Here is a 13,918-nt window from a genome sequence, read left to right as displayed (position 1 = left end):
GCTGCTCTGGAGCTCTAAGAGGAAATATGGGAATCATGGGCCGCGAACTCACTGTCCTAGTTTGCTGGGGTGCATGACCGAAATTGTTCCCAACTTGTTCGCCTCCATTATGTGCCCCATCCTGATTATTACCATTCTGATTATTTCCTCCACCCACATTAGCATTCAACCCCATTTGACAAGCCATCATCTGCATCATAAGCTCAAATCTCTGACTCTGTTCCTGTGCTCTTTGCTCTGCTGATCGCTGTCCCTGTGCTAAGGTGTCTAATAATTGTAAGAATCTTTCCTTTCCCTGATCTGGACCGGCATTCATTTTGTCAAACATTTTTTCTCTCTATCTGGCTATTCCAAATTCCCTATAAGACCTCCACAGGATGGCAGGACTTATAGCTCTGATACCACTGTAATAACCCCAACAGGTTATAACTCCTTCAAACACCAAAAATCTTTATACTTCAGTTGTTTGACATTTCGTCAAACACTTTGCAAGCAAGCTCTGATACCACTGTAATAACCCCAATAGGTTATAACTTTTTCAAACACCAAAAATCTTTATACTTCAGTTGTTTGACATTTCGTCAAACACTTTGCAAGCAAGCTCTGATACCACTGTAATAACCCTCCTCAAATCTGCCCTCAAGAATGCTAATGAATGCTCAAGGAATTTCATCAAACAATTCACATGCAAGGGACGTATGACTGATATAGTATTTCAGTTGGCTTTAAATGACTCTTTTTCAATTTGCATCAATGAAAAACTTGTGCTAGAAGACTCCAAACGGACTACACAATGGCCTAACATGAGTGTGCTACTAATTTTGACAATATTTAGTGCATATATATGATCTAAGCATGAGAAATGTACACTTACAACCAACTGGCATTTTTACAAACAGTTGGTGTGCAAACTAACTAGCTAATAAATAATGATATTAAATTGCTTAAATGACACCAGCAACTATTATCTTCTTAATTTGCAATGAAATTTCTAATACAATGCTCATGAAATATGGCCAAGACTTTTGGCATTTACATGGATTACAAAATGATAATGCTGGTATAATGCACACTTACAGCTGAAACTTATAATACCCTAAAAAAAACAATACTAACAAGGGAACCTAGTTGTAGATGGCTGTAATAATTTTCCTTCAATGCTGCCCCTTCTGCTTTACTTTTTCGAACTGCTTTTTCAGTCTGCTTTTTCGGTTCCGCTTTTTCGGCTTGCTTTTTCGATTCCGCTTTTTTCGCCTGCTTTTTTAGTTCTGCTTTTTCCGCTTGCTTTTTCGATTCCGCTTTTTCCGCCTGCTTTTCCGGTTCTGCTTTTTCGGACTGCTTTTTCGTTTCTGCTTTTTCGGATTGCTACCCTATTGAATCTCAAGACCATATCTTTCAATGCCGTCAAGATTTCTAGCTTGAAGGGATTTCGTCCTCCAAACTATTGGGACATAATCTCCAGTAAATTCTCCAATTTCTTTGATATTTCCAACCATGCTTAAAAGAAGCTCTTCCATTTCTTTTATAGTGTTCTCACAAGAGCTCCATCCTTCGTTTTCTCAATGTGGGATAAAACATAACTCCCTTTATGTAACTTATGTCTCCAATGTGTTATAAAATAAAAGGGACTCTTTTAATTTAAATATTTCCCACAAACTATAGTCTATGTATTAATAAAGTTAAATATTTAAATTTAACTTTATAAAATAGCTTTATCAATGCAAAACAAATCTTATCAATGATAAACAAGTCTTCTTGCCGATTTTAAACAATTACCATCGACATACCGCTGCCACTGGATGTCCACCCATGCCCAAGATGACTTACTATAAATAGTAAGTATGCCCAAAGTTGCCTCAAAACCCCTCAGAAAGACCTACAACTAAAACTATCTAGGCCAAATGGCCTCTAAGCCCTTTTGATGTCCTGGTTAGCCTACGAGACCGTGGGGAAATAGGCTAACGACAACATCATGCTATGAATGCTAAAAAGGGGACATTACAAATTATGCATACAAGAAATTACACCAAAAATAGATCTCCAATGCTCAGTATATTCCTTTAAGGTTCTAAAAAATACAATTTCAATGTGAGACAAATACTGAAGACACTGAAAAACAACCAAAGGCCTTTGCTCAATACTGAATCCCCTTTTACAAGTCATAGAATATATCAAAAACCTGCTTTCAACTGCCAATAAATGACCCCTCAAAATGAGGAACCACCTTGGGTCAAAATCATGGAAAAAGGCTCCAAAAAAAAGAGTCAATCCTCATTAAAAGTGATGATTCGCTGCCTGATAACTGCACTAAGTCATAATAGCACCCATGACTCATTCATAACCACCCTCAAAGTTTTCCAACTGAAGGACACTCAAAATGCCTAGTCAAAGTCCAGATTCGACTTACAACTGATTCCTATAATCATTCCTCGTGACTTTAAATGACAATGCTAAGTCTTTGAAACTCTCAAGACTAAGTATTCCGCACATGTTATATTGACCCATTAATCATAAGGAAATTCAAATTTCCCTTTTTCCCTCTTATTTGCATTTTTTAAACAAACATATTAAATGGTTCATAAAATACCATTAAATATATTGTTTTAAATTATAGCCCTAATGCAAATCACTAATGCCCCTTTTTGTTTTAACACTTGACATGTTTTTAAAAAGATTTCCCACCCCTCGGCACATATAATTACATTATTTTTTTTGGAAATAAAATTAAAAGCTTCAAAAGCTTCTCTTTACATTCTCGGATTTCAAAAGTTATGAAAAAATAATAGGGCATTATATCTTATTGTAACCCTAAGCTTATTCATTTCATATGTTTCATTTTTTGGAGAGCTTTGAGAAGAGATGTGGCTAGGGTTTGAACAGCTGCCATAGTTTTTTGGAGGATATCTTCTTCTGTTGAAGCCATTTTCTATGATTGGAGCAGTGGTTTCTTTGCAGCTGTTGTTTGATTTGTTGGGCACATCTTCAAAACCGTCACACATCTTCAATGCATGATTTCAAGCTTGAGCTGGTCTTATTCGGACAGTATTTTGATTTTTTCCCTCCTCACTACTATTGCCATGATTTTTGGAGTTGTTTGCTATGATTGAAGGTATTTGGAAGCAGAGAATCTTCTGTTGTTTGTAGCCATGAATTGAAGAAAATCTCTGTTGTTTAATGTTGGCTTTTGGCTTGTGGCCATTGATCTGAAATCTTATTTCATTTAGCCACCATTTGAATGCTCTGTTTTCTGCCTTTCTCAAGAATGTTTTTACCTTATTTGTAGTCAGTTCTGTAGTTTGTGGAAACAAAAAATAATGCCATAACCACCATTTTGCACCTTTGTGCTGAAGTGTCACTTATCTAGAGCTGTTGCGTTTTTTCCTTAACACCAAATCTGGTATTTACTGTTGATAAGGTTCTGGTATCAGCCCAACAAGATTTTGAAAAGCTTTCTGTGATTTTAAGTCAGAGGAATGAATTTTACTGTTATTTGCTTAGCCTTTAATACAAATCACTTGTCTTCCCTGCCGTTAAAGTATGACTGCATACTTGTGTTCTTTATTGCCAGGTATGAAGATCTTATGCAAAGGCAATGCTTATTATGCTGTCAGCATTAACTGGTTAGCTTTCCATCTTCTTGCATTCTCTTGCTTATGCTGTGGTAACCATGAATAATGAAGAACACTTTGTGTTGGAAGAAAAAATCTGGACTGGAAGTCTGTGAGCCCCATTCCTCTCCATTAGATGGTGTTACTGGTTTTTGTTGCTATTTCCATATCGGAGGAATGTTTATATACCTTCCAATGCATGCTGTGGCTAGGGCTTTATCTCTTTTACCCATTCATGACACCACTGAAAAACTAGACCCTTTGTGAATGATGGTCCTCTGCATTTCTTGATACCATTAATTGTTGCATTTGCTTACTACGTTGCATTTGGAAGAACCTTACAGAAAATTTGATTTTATTTCTCTGTCATGAAACTTGTATATTTGCTGTAGGGGTTATTTTCTGCTATGGCAGTGATCTTCTCCTTGGTTATCAACTTTTCATTTTATTTGCTAGAAGCTAATATTGTAGTTGGAAGCTTGTTTCCATTAACATTACAGAAGAAACATGCAAAATCCTCTTGCCATGATTGTTTAGTCACAATGTGAAGCTGCAAATTATCTCTGAGTGTTGTTTCTGTTCTGCCTTTATGATATTTGTTATAAAAAATAATGCTGAGTACTTGTATATTTTCCCCCTCTAGTCATAGCTATTCTTAGCTATTCTGTTACTTTATTTGCTCATTTGCTACATTAGTTGATACTGTACTTGCTGAAACAAATTTATTAACAGAAGTAAAAGGTTTCATATGTTAATATGTCCCTTATATTCTATTGTTATTCTGCTCTAGATCAGCTTCATAGGTTTGGTTTCTAGTGGGCACGCCTATTGATGTGTGTTTTATGACCCACCAAATAGTAGAACAAAATACCAAAATATCTTATCCTCTCTTGAATAAAGTCTCGTGTATGCTATGCTAGAAGATCATATGATGACTTCAAGGTTCCTCTAGTGCCAAGTCTTGACTGTGGATAAGATCGGTGGTTGATGTGATTTGCTGATGATCACAAGGGGCCTTACATGTTTATACAGATTCATTTCAAGCCATACTGGATGTGGGAGCTATCTTAAGGTTTTGCAATGAAGTACTTTTTTGGAATTTTCATAAAATATGCAGAAATTAAATAGGATGGGTTTCAGGAATTCTATTCTAATCCAAAGGGTAGTGATAACAACAAATAGCACTCTAGTGGACAAATTCCCCAATTTACCGAATTTCGCTTCGCCAAGTTATACTACAACTACGTGTGAACCGGTGCAATCTTCAAGGGTTATGCCAAAGATTTTCATATCACCACATACACCATCATAAAGAACAATGTATACAAATGATAGAAGTTGAGCATATGCATGAAAGGGGTTCAGGCTAACTTTACACGAGTTAGAATCACTAAAACGTCAAAAGTATGAACCAAAGGAACTCATCAGTACACCATCATATTCTTCATTGTAATCACCACACATTTACTATGCTAAACTTAATCTAATTGAAGAAATTTAAGAGAACAAGCAAGCACTAAGACACATCAAGTATTCACCAAACTCCAATGAAAACTTTATTATCTCAGCAGCTCATAGCAACAATCTCATAAAAATCTCCCTTTACAAATGAGAAATGAGGCGATTATATAGGTCCTCGATTACAACAGGTGGCCCGGATGATCACAATAACTAATGGCCAAGATCATGCCACATCAACCCTAATTAGGGTTAGGGAAAAAAAAAGGAATCTGCATTAATGCAACAAGGAATCCACTGCTGTAGTGGGTAGTAAATGCCCACTATGCATGCTCGTTTAGGAAGGAGTGGGGTGCAATAAATATCCACCATGCATGTCCATTACTTGATAAATGCTCAGTCTTCCTTGAATAAATTATTCTTGATTCCATTCTCTGAATGCATAGAAGTTTGACTTGGAGACCTCAGTTCTTCATCAAAGATAATTGGATGCCATGAAATGATGATGGAGGCCATGTGAGCTCGAGTCTTTTCCAATTGCATCATTTTAACTAAGATCCAACTTTGACTGACTTTTCTGAAAATATCTCCTCGAACATTCTCGTCTTCTATGTACTTGCTTGGAAATTTATCTTCCTAAAATGGATTGGAATCCCTTGTTGATGACTATGTTACTCTAGAATTTCTTCATATTGAACTTCCTTCACCATGTTCTTGGATTTTTGGATTTGAACTTTGATCTTTGAACCTTGAATGTCTGGGACCGGATCACTTAATACTTTGATCTTGGTACTAGAATTTTGGATTTGAGCGTCTTTCTTGAATTTCTAGAACTAGAGCTTTCTCCTCCTTTCTCTTCAAATGCCTTCAATTCACTGTTATGCCTATTCTTAGATTTTGAAGAATTCCCCCTTTTTTATCATCATCAATCATTTTTCCAGTCTTGGGTACACACTTGAAGAGGGTGAAATTTAAGATCTGGAGGAGAAATTTTCAGCACTTAATCCTTTTTCATTTTTCCATGAAGGAGGAATTTCTAACACTTCGCCATTTTTGCTTCTATGAAGGACAAAGCTCCAACATAGCCATTTTTGCTTCCATGAAGGAGAAATCTCCAACACTTAGCCATTTTTGTTTCCATGAAGGAGAAATCTCCAACACTTGGCCATTTTCGCTTCCATGAAGGAGAAATTTCCAACACTTAGCCATTTTTGCTTCCATGAAGGATAAATTTCCAACACGTAGCCATATTTTCTTCCATGATTTCTAATTCTCTTGCTCGTGGAAATTTTGAGTGGTCATGGATTTTGTCCATGATGGAAGAATTCCGCAGCAACCATTTTTCTCCATGGCAGGATTTTTTGAGTGATCATGGATTTTGTCCATGAAGGAAGAATTCCGCAACAACCATTTTTCTCCAAGGTAGGATTTTTGAGTGATCATAGATTTTGTCCATGACGGAAGAATTCCGCAACTGTTTTTCTCCAAGGCAGGATTTTTTGAGTGATCATGGATTTTGTCCATGATGGAAGAATTCTGCAACAACCATTTTTCTCCAAGGTAGGATTTTTGAGTGATCTTGGATTTTGTCCACGATGGAAGAATTCCGCAACAACCATAGCTCACTTCTTGTTGAAATAGACCTGCCAAAAATAGACATTCTAAAAATCGTAAGTTATCCCAAAGTCAAAATGAGGTCAATCCGAGAGGCAGTGAAATTTAGTAAAAATAGACTTACTAAAAATAGACATTTTAAAAATAGTAAGTTGTCCCAAAGGCAAAATAAGGTCAATTCGAGAGGTAGTGAAATTTACTAAAAATAGACTTACTAAAAATAGACATTCTAAAAATAATAAGTTAAGACAATCAATTCTCAAACAAGCAAACAATTTCCATTCTCAGAGCCACATGGACAAAACTTTCCACATCTGGCCAATTTTACCAATTCTCATTTGAAAGAGGGGACTTTAGAGGACCGAGCCCAATACTACCAAGAACTAAAGCCAAAAGGACAAGACCAAGAGACAAAAGGGGGCCCCCATTTGCAATGGGGCGATGGTGTGAAAACCCCACAACATCTATCACCCACCCAAAGAAATGTTTTTGAATATTTAAAGAAATAAGTAACTTAGAACAAAAATCTTAGGATGGCCTATCCGAAAATCTACTTAAGGACAAGCACTCAACAAGGGAAAGAACTCTCAAGTTGATCATAAGTACCCTGACCATAAGTTACTCACGTGTGTGCAAATGATTTATTCCTCGCTCGACAAGAACTTGATAATCTCTCAAATTCATTAAACTTAGCTATTATAATATCCTTACTTCAAAAGCAACCTGGATAGAGCCCTGCTGCCAGTTAGGCGTCTATAGCCCTGACGGAGTTATCGCTATGGCACCACAATCATGGTTCTACCTTTAGTGATTATTTTTATAGCACCGGTAGAGATGATTGCACACCCTTGAACCAAATTTCATCATTATTTTCACTTTGGTACTGCCTTTCCTTTGCATAAATTCTCTTTTCTTTTCTCATGATATTTCTTTTTCTCAATCTTTTGTTTGGCTTGCAGGCAATGAAGCTTGCGGAGGGTTTGGAAGACCACAGTGGTGCTAAAGAAGGTGTAAGATCTTTGCTAAGTCCAATTTCACTTCAAAACACCAAGAGCTCAAAGCAATTAAGTGTGAGTAGAATGTTGTAACCATGTCAAAGATAACTTAAGAACCTCCATCGAGTTTGACCCAAATTTAGTACAAGTCCTACCATAGACTAATGACTAAGCACATCCTTTAATCTCTGAACCTTGTCAAATGTATTCAAGAAATGAACAAGACAGACTTCATTTTGTCACCAAAAATGTGAAATCTACACACCTCGCCCACGAGTGATAACATGGACCCCTTTTGCACTTGCAAAGACCCCAAACCAAAATGCTCTCCGACAGAGGGAAGCTAAAAGATTTCAAGTCAAATGACTGGATACAAATCAAACTCGAGCTCCCTCACAACATCTAAACTAAGCAACTGAAAGAAAACTATTCTAACCAACTCTAAACTAAACAACTAAAAGAAAACTATTCTAACCAACTGAAAGGGAAACTAAACTACTCAACTGAAAGGAAACTAAACTACTCTCTTGAACCAAATGGTCCAAGAGAAACCTACCCTAACTATGTACAAGAATCTTAAAGGTATGACACAAACCAAACTAATATATACACTTGATTTAGCATGGCTTCTCAAGATGTTCAAGAGTATCAAGGATTGGGTAAGGGTTCTTAGTTTAACATTTTTATCCTTGTACTTTGAGAAAATATTTATCACCCAATTTTCAAAATCAGGAAAACTATCATGCAAGACCAACAGTTGAGGCAATTCATGTGGTCCGTGGTCAATCCAAATGCAAGTTTTATTTCCTAAACCTCCATAATCAAAATAATAATTATCAAAATTTTCAACATTAGAAGCAAGGAAAGAAACAACTTGGCATGTCTCAAGCAGTAGTTCATGTTGAAATCCTTGTTGATTATTCACATGTTCAGGAGGACGCAGTTGGTGTTGGATTCCCCTTCTGGCGGTAACATCAAACTCACAAGTGTTCAAGATAGGATAACTCTTGTGATCAAGCCCTTGGAATATTGCTTTAGGTGGCTTTTCCTTATATAGTGTGAACCATGCATCCTTGTGTTTATTACTAAGTGCATCCTCAAAAATCAAGGATTCCTTAATGAGGTCTCCTTCATATATATTCCCAACTTGTTCAAATACAATATCCAATTGTGACATCAACACAAATTGCTCTTCATCATCCTCACCCATGGTGTTGCTTGTAGATTCCTCTTTAGGAACATCTTGCAATTCTCTATGTAGAATCTTATCAAGCATACAATTCTCATGATTGAAAGGAAGATCATCAAATGACTTCATAAATTGATCATCAAATTCAATAATAGGTGTTAATGTTTCAGGAGGTCGAAGTTGATGGTGAACCATGCCACTTGTAGTAACTTTATCATCTTGAAATACATTTGGAAATGAATCAACTTCCTTCATGATATCATTTAGCACCCTCCCAAAGGTTGTAGTATCTCTGATGGTTTTGTCAACTTGTTCCCTATACCTTGATTCATCTATGATAACTTTTAATTCCTCATTTGTCCTGTCCACCTGATTGCCTTCTATTTCATGGGTATGTGAAATTTCTTACAAGTCATCCTCAAGAATTTGACTTTGTAGCATGTGGGAAAGTTCACCAAGGACCACATCCTCAAACTTGGGGTGATTATTTTCTAGTTCTTCATTATGTTGATCTTTTTCTTCTATGTCTCCCCTTTCTTTGACGAAATTAATTGTGTCCTTGATTTTATTTTCAACACCTTCTTGTGAAGTGACGTATGAAAGTTCTTCCTCTCGATTGTCATCATCATTATACTCAGCCATGATTCCTTGATGCAATTGACTTCTTTCTTCAACATTTAGTTCCCAACACGAGTGACAACTACCACCTTCCTTCGACATCCAACTTGGAATTTGGAAGAAATACTTGTCACCCCCCAAAGATATCTCCTTGTACCAACCTATTTGGAACTTGATCAAGTCAATGATATCTTGGCAAGATGGCCATCTAAATTCTGAATGTGAAAGACTATGCACACTACACCAAGTATCTCCTCCATATTCACTTCTTGGTTTCTTATTGATATCTTCTTTGAACTCAATGAAGTCTTCTTCTGAATTGACAAGCACCACAGGATCATACACTTGTGCAAAAGAAATCCTTCCTTGTAATGCCAAGTCTACCCTCAAAAGGAAGACCAAACAATGCATCTCCTCATGCTCTGTGGTACCATGTATCCTACATTGACTTGATGCTGCAAGTTGAGATAAATTACAAGGATGCAATTGTTTTTTCAACTCAAACCAAATTGGGAGAAGATCAATCTGCCTATCCATTGAGAAATCTTTTCTTCTTTTCTCAAGTTTTCCAATTTTTCACTATTCTAGTTTTTTCAATTTTTTTTTTTTTTTGGATTTTTTCCATTAAAGAGATCTCATATCTCGGATATACTTGAAAGCTCACTATTGTTGAAAATTCCATGGATACACTTTGTTTAGCCCTCCTTCTAGCGCCAGTTTTTGTTTATGTGTGTTTTATGACCCACCAAACAGTAGAACAAAATACCAAAATATCTTATCCTCTCTTGAATAAAGTCTCATGTATGCTAAGATTGCTAGAAGATCATACGATGACTTAAAGGTTCCTCTAGCACTAGGTCTTAACTGTGGATAAGATCGGTGGTTGATGTGATTTGCTGATGATACAAGGGGCCTTACATGTTTATACAGATTCATTTCAAGCCATACTAGATGTGGGAGCTATCTTAAGGTTTTGCAATGAAGTACTTTTTTGGAATTTTCACAAAATATGCAGAAATTAAATAGGATGGGTTTTGGGAATTCTATTCTAATCCTAAGGGTAGTGATAACAACAAATAGCACTCTAGTGGACAAATTCCCCAATTTACCGAATTCCGCTTCGCCAAGTTATACTACAACTACGCGTGAACCGGTGCAATCTTCAAGGGTTATACCAAAGATTTTCATATTATCGCATACATCATCATAAAGAACAATGTATACGAATGATAGAAGTTGAGCATATGCATGAAAGGGGTTCAGGCTAACTTTACACGAGTTAGAATCACTAAAACGTCAAAAGTATGAACCAAAGGAACTCATTAGTACACCATCATATTCTTCATTGTAATCACCACACATTTACTATGCTAAACTTAATCTAATTGAAGAAATTTAAGAGAACAAGCAAGCACTAAGACACGTCAAGTATTCACCAAACTCCAATGAAAACTTTATTATCTCAGCAGCTCATAGCAACAATCTCATAAAAATCTCTCTTTACAAATGAGAAATGAGGCGATTATATAGGTCCTCGATTACAACAGGTGGCCCAGATGATCACAATAACTGATGGCCAAGATTGTGCCACATCAACCCTAATTAGGGTTAGGGAAAAGAAAAGGAATCTGCATTAATGCAACAAGGAATCCACTACTGTAGTGGGTAATAAATGCCTACTATGCATGCTCATTTAGGAAGGAGTGGGGTGCAATAAATATCCACCATGCATGTCCATTACTTGATAAATGCTCAGTCTTCCTTGAATAAATTATTCTTGATTCCATTCTCTGAATGCATAGAAGTTTGACTTGGAGACCTCAGTTCTTCATCAAAGATAATTGGATGCCATGAAATGATGATGGAGGCCATGTAAGCTCGAGTCTTTTCCAACTGTATCAGTTTAACTAAGATCCAACTTTGACTGACTTTTCTGAAAATGTCTCCTCGAACATTCTCGTCTTCTATGTACTTGCTTGGAAATTTATCTCCCTAAAATGGATTGGAATCCCTTGTTGATGATTATGTTACTCTAGAATTTCTTCATATTGAACTTCCTTCACCATGTTCTTGGATTTTGGATTTGAACTTTGATCTTTGAACATTGAATGTCTGGGACCGAATCACTTAATACTTTGATATTGGTACTAGAATTTTGGATTTGAGCGTCTTTCTTGAATTTCTAGAACTAGAGCTTTCTCCTCCTTTCTCTTCAAATGCCTTAAATTCACTGTTATGCCTTTTCTTAGATTTTGAAGAATTCCCCCTTTTTTAATCATCATCAATCATTTTTCCAGTCTTGGGTACACACTTGAAGAGGCTGAAACTCAAGATTTGGAGGAGAAATTTTCAGCACTTAATCCTTTTTCATTTTTCCATGAAGGAGGAATTTCTAACACTTCGCCATTTTTGCTTCTATGAAGGACAAATCTCCAACACTTAGCCATTTTGGCTTCCATGAAGGAGAAATCTCCAACACTTGGGCATTTTCGCTTCTATGAAGGAGAAATTTCCAACACTTCGCCATTTTTGCTTCCATGAAGGATAAATTTCCAACACTTAGCCATATTTTCTTCCATGATTTCTAATTCTCTTGCTCGTGGAAATTTTGAGTGGTCATGGATTTTGTCCATGATAGAAGAATTCCACAACAACCATTTTTCTCCAAGGAGGGATTTTTTGAATGATCATGGATTTTTGTCCATGAAGGAAGAATTCCACAACAACCATTTTTCTCCAAGGTAAGATTTTTGAGTGATCATGGATTTTGTCCATGACGGGAGAATTCCGAAACTGTTTTTCTCCATGGCAGGATTTTTTGAGTGATCATGGATTTTGTCCATGACAGAAGAATTCCGCAACAACCATTTTTCTCCAAGGTAGGATTTTTGAGCGAGCTTGGATTTTGTCCATGATGGAAGAATTCTGCAACAACCATAGCTCACTTGTTGTCGAAATAGACTTGTCAAAAATAGACATTCTAAAAATCGTAAGTTATCCCAAAGTCAAAATAAGGTCAATCCGAGAGGCAGTGAAATTTAGTAAAAATAGACTTACTAAAAATAGACATTCTAAAAATAGTAAGTTGTCCCAAAGGCAAAATAAGGTCAATCCGAGAGGCAGTGAAATTTACTAAAAATAAACTTACTAAAAATAGACATTCTAAAAATAGTAAGTTAAGACAATCAATTCTCAAACAAGCAAACAATTTCCATTTTTAGAGCCACATGGACAACACTTTTCACATCTGGCCAATTTTACCAATTCTCATTTGAAAGAGGGGACTTTAGAGGATGGAGCCCAATACTACTAAGAACTAAAGCCAAAAGGACAAGACCAAGAGACAAAAGGGGGCCCCCATTTGCAATGGGTCGATGGTGTGAAAACCCACAACAACGCCATGCTCAATAACCCTTGTGGGAGCCTGTTGTTATATCGGCGTACCCATTAGAAACAGAACGCTGCATAGGAAACAAACGTGTTAACAGTAAAGCATTTTGTCTTATGTGTCTTTCCTTCCTTGCTGATATATGTTTTATCTTATGAAAATGAATGGCACTTAGGAAGCTGAATGAGATGCTTGCATTGCTTCGATCCATTGGATCTAACAGATTGCCTTATGAATGTAGGACTTGGATGCATGGATGGAGCGCGGCTCGAGGAAGTAGATGGATGGAAGATGACTAGTCATTACAGGCAATGATTGGTGCCCATGACTTTTACTCTTTAGCTTTTTTTTTTTGTCTTTTGTTTTTGTAGAGTAGAATATATATCAGCAAGTAGGAGACTACTCTCACAGTCACTTTGTGTGAGAGAATTTTATTCAGCATATTCATTGATCATTTCATTCTTTTGTAAATATCAATTATATGTTCAAAAATGAATAATACAAGGATATTTCTTATTCTTTCAATACAAATGAAAAGTATTTTCTTTGCAACTTTGAATTTGAATTTGATCTTTTCAGAACTGAATTTTAACTCATTAAAATTAACATTAATCTCAGACAGTTCTGCTCAATTTTTTTTATCTAATAGGACCCAGAGGACATGTTTTGGGTGCCCAAAGTGAAATTGTTTTAATTTATATTTATTTCATTAAATATTAGTGTCAAAAATAAAATATTAGCATTGAAAACACTACAATTAAAATCAAATTTCATTGGCGGGAGAAAGGGGACATGACAGGTACACATTATTTCTATTGAATTGATTTGCACATATTCAGTTTTGTTTCTCAGATGACTTCCTTTTTGCTCTTATACAAATTCCTATTGAAAACAAGGAAATAGAAAAGAGACTATCCTTTTATAGTCAATTTTTGGAAAAACTTGTAAGTAGTTTAGGAGTATTTTACTATTTCATGATATTTACCAAGGTGGAGAAATATGAAACCTAATATTGGATTTTGAGCATCTGTTAGTATACACTTTTTTT

The 13,918-nt window shown here is 36.1% G+C and overlaps 1 protein-coding gene across 3 annotated transcripts in view; it reads left to right on the top strand.

Annotated features, from left to right (window-relative positions):
• The window catches only part of LOC149576204 (uncharacterized), a 50,978-nt gene extending 37,556 nt beyond the window's left edge, over nt 1-13,422 (top strand). The window contains exons 2-3 of one of the 3 annotated variants that reach the window (XR_016361412.1): nt 3,569-3,620; nt 13,112-13,422. The gene's annotated coding sequence lies outside the window, so the exon portion shown is untranslated. Of the gene's footprint in view, nt 1-3,568; nt 3,621-7,639; nt 7,752-13,111 lie in introns of those variants that run through there. The other 2 variants (XM_089816640.1, XM_089816647.1) reach the window with 2 other exon arrangements.
• Nucleotides 13,423-13,918: the final 496 nt, after the last annotated feature.

Source organism: Cupressus sempervirens, chromosome 1 (genome assembly GCF_028749045.1).
Source record: "Cupressus sempervirens isolate cs-2001-9-10 chromosome 1, ASM2874904v1, whole genome shotgun sequence".
Taxonomy (NCBI): domain Eukaryota; kingdom Viridiplantae; phylum Streptophyta; class Pinopsida; order Cupressales; family Cupressaceae; genus Cupressus; species Cupressus sempervirens.
Note: the sequence above shows the minus strand (reverse complement) of the source record. Positions and strands in the feature narration are given on the sequence as shown.